General features: G+C 40.6%; 1 pseudogene; it reads left to right on the forward strand.

The window, feature by feature from the left end:
• Window positions 1-868: 868 nt before the first annotated feature.
• LOC144233352 (non-histone chromosomal protein HMG-14 pseudogene) lies at window positions 869-1,173 on the forward strand (annotated as a pseudogene).
• Window positions 1,174-7,381: the final 6,208 nt, after the last annotated feature.

Genomic DNA, 7,381 nt, shown 5'->3' on the forward strand with positions numbered 1-7,381 from the left:
TGCTAGGGGACAGATTAGTGTAGTACCTCAAGCTGCTATTCTGAAAGTAGAATCCCTTGAAGTTTAGTTTTTGCAAGCAATCTTAGAATAGTTAAAGTAACAAGCCATTTGTTCTTATTTTTATTTTAAACATTTTTTAACATTTATTCATTGTTGAGAGACATTGTGTGAGCGGGGGAGGAGTAGAGAGACAGGTAGACAGAATCTGAAGCAGGCTCCAGGCTCTGAGCTGTCAGCACAGAGCCCCACGTGGGGCTTGAACCCAAACACCGCCAGATCATGACCTGAACCAAAGTCGGCCCAACCCACTGAGCCACTCAGGCTCCCAGCAGTTATTATTTTTAAATAAATAATTGTAGAGGTGCCTGAGTGGCTCAGTCGGTTAAGCGTCCGACTTCGCTCATGATTTCACAGTCTGTGGGTTTGAGCCCCATGTCGGGCTCTGTGCCGACAGCTCGGAGCCTGGAGCCTGCTTCAAATCCTGTGTCTCCCTCTGTCTCTGCCCCTCACCCACTCGCTCTCTGTCTCTCAAAATAAAATAAACACATTAAAATTTTTTTAAATAAATAAATAATTGTATTACATACTTATTTCTTCTGCAAATAATTCTATTGGTGAGATTAACAAGCATTATTCATGAAAAAAATGTGTTCCTTTTAAAGCCACAGTTCACTGTATTTATACTTCTAAGTCCCATGCGCAAACACATATCTCTTCTTTACTAGAGAACTCCAACAGACACATAAATGTAAAGGCAGGATTGCAACATCTTAGGTGGAGGGAGGTGTGGCAGCGGCCAGGCAGTGCAGCATTGAGAAGGCTTGGTGCCTGGGCCCCGGAGGTACCCCACCTGCCCCCCCCCACCACGATGCCCAAGAGGAAGGAGGTCAGCTCTGCCAAGGGGGCAGAGAAGGAGCAGCCCAAGAGGAGATGGGCGAGGTTGTCAGCCAAACCTACTGCTGCAAAAGTGAAACGAAGTAAAAAAAGGTGATAGGAAAGGATAAGCCTTCAGACAAAAATATACAAACAAGGGGGAAAGGGAGAGCAAACGGAAAACAGGCAAGAGTGGCTAACCAGGCACAGAAAAGCTTACCTGCAGAAAACAGAGAAACTGAAAATAAGGCGACGCTAGCCTTTGATGAAGTGTGAGAGAAAGAAGCCAAGTCTGATTAGTATCATATACCACGTCTTAGCAGTGGTCTCTATGTTCTTTCTTGTACAATCTAGAGGAATATTTTTATCAATTATTTTGTAAATGCAAATTTTTTCAGTAGCTCTAGAAATTTTTAAGGAGGGAATCCCAACTCATCCCATTTTTTAAGTATAAATGGTTTTTTTAAAGAGGTGAAATTATTTGCTGGTTGTTTATCTTTTGGCATATCTTGAAAATAGTGAGACATTAAATGTGAGAGGGTTTGATGGTGTTGGGTATTCCATACGTGGGGTAGTTTTTATATCCTATAATTCTGAGCATACTAAATGGTAATTTGGGAGTCAGTAGTGCATTTAATAGGTCTTGAACATTTTAAATTACTTCTATTCCCGCGTTGCTTTTGGTAGAATTGCTTTATAAAGACAATCACTTTTTGATCTTGGATCTCCCCGTCACACTTCTGTGCACTCTGTAACATCTTGGTTGTGGCGGTCCTGTTTTTCTAGTAACTTTGTTACTGAGCTGAAAGATTGAAAATTTGAGTATGTAGTGTATATGATACTAAATTGTGATTTAATGTGGCTTAATTTAATAACATATCAAGTATTGAAGCTATTTGGCACTTGATATACTGTTAAGGAAATTTTGCCTCCAAATTTTAAGCTGGAAGGTCACTGGAATAACTTAAAAATTGTTTTCTAATTTTTTAAATGTTTATTTATTTTTGAGAGAGACAGAGAGAGTGCGAATGGGGGAGGGGCAGAAAGAGAGAGGGAGACATGGAATCCAAAGCAGGCTCCAGGCTCTGAGCTGTCAGCACAGATCCCCATGTGGGGCTGGAACCCACAAACCGTGAGATCATGACCTGAGCTGAAGTCAGACGTTCAATTGACTGAGCCACTCAGGTGCCCCTAAAATTTTTTTAATGTTTGTTTGTTTGTTTGTTTGTTTATTTTTCAGAAAGAGAGAGACAGAGTACGAGTGGAGGAGGGACAGAGACAGAAGGAGACACAGAATCTCAAGCAGACTCCAGGCTCTGAGCTGTCAGCACAGAGCCTGAGGCAGGGCTTGAAGTCACAAACCTTGAAATCAAGACCTGAGCCAAAGTTGGATGCTTAACCAATTGAGCCACCCAGGCGCCCCACTGGAATAACTTTTAGAAAAGAATCACAACTACATGATTTTTTACATTTTTGGTATATCTGTTACGAGTTGTGTATGGAGGTTCCTGGGTGCCTTAGTTCATTAAGAGTCCGACTCTCAATCTCATTTCAGGTCTTGATCTCAGGGGCTTGATCTCAAGTTTATGAGTTCAGACTCCACACTGGGTTCTGCACTGGGCATGGAGCCTACTTAAAAAAAAAAAAAGAAAAAAAAAAGAATTGTTTACAAATTGAAATACCTTTGCTGATTTTCTGAACAACCAATAAAAACTCAATTATGAAAGAAAAAAGATAAACATAAAGGCAGTGATGATTATAAAATACAATGAAAATCTAGGTTGAGGCTTTATATTTGTTTTTAAAACCCATGTTCATACATAATTATGTCCAAATCAAAACTTCCATGTACTAGTTGAATTGAGTTCATCTCCCCAGGATATATATTATTTATCCTGTACCAACAGTTCCTTTGTATTAGATTGTATAAATTCATAGCAACCGCAATCATATCACTTTAATGAATTATTAGTTCTTTTTTTAAGTTCTGGTCTCTATTTGGTTGATTTAGCCTTTAATAGTACAAGAATGTGTAAAAGAAGAGACAGAACATTTCTTTGTAAATGCAGCAAATCTACAAACTGTACTAATTCTTATCTTCTTGAAAGGTGGCCAACAATGAATAATTGAGGGCATCCTCAGTACAGAAAACACCAAAAACATCCTTGACCACTCTCCCTTCTTAAAACATACAACGTGTTAAGGTGGAAATGGCAGGACCTATTGATGGATAGACTATGGGCTGTGAGAAAACACAAGGATGACTCAGTGGCTTCGGGCTGAAGCCATGGGAGGATGGGGCTGCCATTAAATGAAGTAGGAAGTTCTGCAGGGAGAGCAAGTCTTAGGGTGTTGAGGTTTGTCGCGGATGTTTTAGTAATTAAAATGTTTAGGCGAGTGTCTTAATCACAACTTCACACTTTTACCTAATTTGAATCTTCTCTCAGCCCTGGCTTGTTTTAGGCTGGAAAGGCAACAGTAGGGGAGAGGGCATGATCAACTTCTGTATCTCTTTTCTAATGGTGGTTCTCTTCTTTCTGGCCATCACCCAGCTCCTCTTTCAGTATAGGAAGGGACAGAAAGATCTCACTGACAGTCACCCCATGGAGGTGCCCACTGGAAAAGGAAGATCCCTTCTCTCTCATGGGGCCCTTCCTTGAGTCCATCAGAGATTCCTGTGCTGGGCTCTTTGATGACTGCTCCCTGGACCCTGGCAATGCTCTTCCTCTGTCATTCTTGACTGTTCCCTTTAGTCTTTCATACCACTTCTTTGTTGAGAACTGATGATATCTCCAGGACAGAATCCAAGAGAAACCTACGATCTGCATTGGGTCCATAAGAACCACAAATGCCTTGCCCTGCCCTCAGAGGGAGTACAGTCCACATTTAGTGTAGCTCTCTACTCTGCCACCACTTACTGCTTTAGCCTAGAGAATTTTTTCAGAAATAGGTTTGGCACTTGCCTCTATCACACAAACTCTAAGAGAAACAAGTCAAACTTTCTAGGGGGTTCTCTTAAAACCCCCTCCGATGGTTGGCTAACATGTGAGGACATACATACTAGAAAACAAAGCAAAAAACTCACAATACCAAGTGTTATAAAAAAATTTTTGGAACAACTGGAAGTATCATATGATGGTGGTAGGAATGCTTCTTTGGAAAACCTTTGATAGCATCTACTTAAAGTGGCCTGGCAACTCTAAATCTAGTTGGATATCTACTACATACATACATACACATATACAATCAATTGAAGACATATAGAGAATAATCATGAACTTGAAACAATCCAAATGCCCATCAGCAAGAGAATGAATAAATAATAGTGGTGTATTTTCTAAATGGAATTTTTTGAAAAAAGAATGAGCTACTGCTATATGCAATATGGGTAAATTTCACAGATATACAATAAGTCAAGGAAAAGAAGCAAAGTACAAAAGGGTACACACTGTTTGATTCTATCTATATGATGCTCGATAACAAACAAAACTAACCCATGTTGTTAGTAATCAGGATAGTATAGTAAGTAGTGACTAGGGGTGGGCAGGAAAGAGGTTTCTGGGTTACTTGAATATTTTATATTTAATATGAGTGATGGTTACATTTGTAATGTGATGGTTTTATACATTTCTTTTAAAATTTAATCTAGCTGTACAGCTACAATTTGTGTATTTTATTTTATTTTTTTATTTATTTCTAGGAGGGAGAAAGAGAGAGAGAGAGAGAGACAGCGTGAGCAGGGGAGGGTCAGAGAGAGAGGGAGTCACAGACTGAAACAGGCTCCAGGCTCTGAGCTGGCAGTCAGCACAGAGCCGGACGCGGGGCTGGAACCCACGAACCGCGAGATCATGACCCAAGCGAAAGTCGGCCGCTTAACCGACTAAGCCACCCAGGCGCCCCCAATTTGTGCATTTTATAACATGTACGTTACATTTCACTAAAAAAGAAAGATAAAACAAAATTTATGGAGAAATTCATGTTCTCACAACTATTCATGCAGTGCATTTTCATTATTTGATAACATGGGCCTGACTTATCTAGAAGGAGTGTTTTAATTGTGAGGATTCTGAGTCAAATACCCCTAGAAGAGACATTTCAGAAAGTGAAAATGTTATGTATGCCTAAGTAAAAATAGCCCTTTTCCCTTACTGCCTGTGGCTGCCGTTTTCGCTAAGCTTCTGAAGGTTCCACTCAGGAGCAGTGTGGCTTCCAGGAGTTTTTACTAGAATTTACCAGCAGGGGTCAGCCCTGTACAAAACCCAGAGGCTGGAGCCTTCTGTGAGTTGGACCATTCTTACCAGTTCAGTCAAACCTGTCCTGGCCTTTTAGTTCTCTGACTTCACATCTCTAGCTACACTTTACTCTGTCACCAGCACCCACTCCCATGATCGTAACATGGACCAGAAACTTCATTGCCTTCCTCCCTCATTCAAATACACTGCGCTGTCCTCCCACTTTCACAAGTAACCACCAGCAACACTCCCTTCATGTCATCGAACCCACCATCTTCTCTCCATCCTGCTCCCCCCGCCTCTTCACTGACCCCTGAAGCAGCCCTGACATCATGGCTCATCACCGCCATTACTTCAGCAAACACCTTCAACTCTGACCATGCCAGACCCCAGCTCTTAACTCACTAATGATTTCTCATCGTCCTTAGGATGAAATACAAAACTCACCCCAGGGCCCGCGAGCCTTTGCATCCCTAGTTCTGGGCTGGTACCTCTTCCACATTGACTCCTACATCATGTGTCTCACCCCACGCTTTCAGCTCTTCCCTGCACCGGTATGTAAGTCATTTCTTCCAAGTCCATCCTTTTATTCTCTTTCCTGATAAGGTGTTTATTTTCTTCAAAAAGCAATGTAAAATTATACCCATGCTTGTGTACTTGTGTGCTTAACGTTTGTCTTTGACATGAGACTGTGCGCTCAACAAAGGCAGCGGCCGTTCTGGTTTACTCTTTTATACAAGCACCAAGCACTTGATCCCACAAAGACAGGGGACAGAGGTGGGACCCTCTGTTGCTTAAAAACAACAACAGCAGCACTTTGCATAATATTCGTTCTTTCAGAGAACTTTCACTCCATTATCATAATAATTACACAAGATAGGTTACATTAGTAAGATAAGCATTAGAATTCCTATTTGATAGATGAAGAAAATGAGACACAAAGAACTGACTAAAATGTCAGAGTAAGGACTAAAGCCAAAATCTCTAATTTACCCATCTGCGTATCTTAACGAGTATGTGTAAATGCTCTGTCTCTTGACCAAACTTGCAGTGAGGAAGGTAACTAAATGATTAAATGCTCGGCTCCAGGGATAGACTGCTAAGGTTCCAAACCTCGATCCAACACTCAACTTGCTGTGTGACTTTGAGCAAATTACTGAACTTCCCTGAGCTTCAGTTTCTCCATCTCTAAAGTGGAAATAATAACATCTATCTGAGGAGATTGTAGTGAGGCCTTAAAGATATGCAGACACACACGCGCGTGCACGCGCGCACACACACACACACACACACTGTTAAGCATGGTGCGTGAGAAGCACTCAAAGTTAGTCATTATATGTAGTAGTCTTTTGAGAATAGTGATTACATTTCCTCCTTTCCAGTAACTCTAATAGCACAGGGCCTTTCAAGGTGATGTTTAACACAAATGCTGGATACAACCTTCTGGCAACACTGAGATTTTTGTTTTCTTGAATTTATTCTTATCTGTGAATACTGTTGCCTTTGAGGAATAGTTTTTTTAGAAGTGTAATATGCACCGTTGGTGTGACCGCTCCCATGTGTAAAACCCTTTAAGACCTGATAATTAGGAGCAGACTTCTAGACGCCTGTTTTCTCTTAGTTCACTCATTGTAGAGTCTATTTTCCTGTTCTTTGGAAGAAGGTAATTGATATAACATGCATCCTCAAACTCCCTTTATTCTGGGATGGCTACATATACGATAACCATGGCAGTTACTGCGACTTGACCTAATAAGGCATCGAGTTAATAGAGTAATCTCTACCCCCATAGGACAGGAAAGAAAATTATAGAGCAGCATGCAAAGGAGGCAGGTTAGTTCTCTTTACGGTGGAAGTCTAAAGAAGTTTATTAGAATGGAAAATCACATGCCCTTTGAAAAACTGCTTTATGCAGGATAAAGTGATAATTTAAAATAAGCCTACAAAAAAGAAGTAAAGGTCATGACATTTTATCTCACTTGGCTGGCCCATTTAAAAATATGTCATGCTGTAATATTTTTGTCTCCTGCAGTTATTACTATAAACAAAAAGGAATAATGGTCCCTAATGAAATTTGTGAAACATATGAGTGCAAACTTATTTTATTTTATTTTTTTAATGTTTATTTATTTATTTTGAGAAAAAGAGAAAGAGAGAGAGTGGGGGAGAGGCAGAGAGAGAGAGGGAGAGAGAATCCCAAGCAGGCTCTGTGCTGTCACAGCAGAGCCTGATGGAGGGCTTGAACCCATGAACTTCAAACCCACAAACTTCAAACT

Source organism: Crocuta crocuta, unplaced genomic scaffold (assembly GCF_008692635.1).
Source record: "Crocuta crocuta isolate KB4526 unplaced genomic scaffold, BGI_CrCroc_1.0 scaffold113, whole genome shotgun sequence".
In the NCBI taxonomy this organism is placed as follows: domain Eukaryota; kingdom Metazoa; phylum Chordata; class Mammalia; order Carnivora; family Hyaenidae; genus Crocuta; species Crocuta crocuta.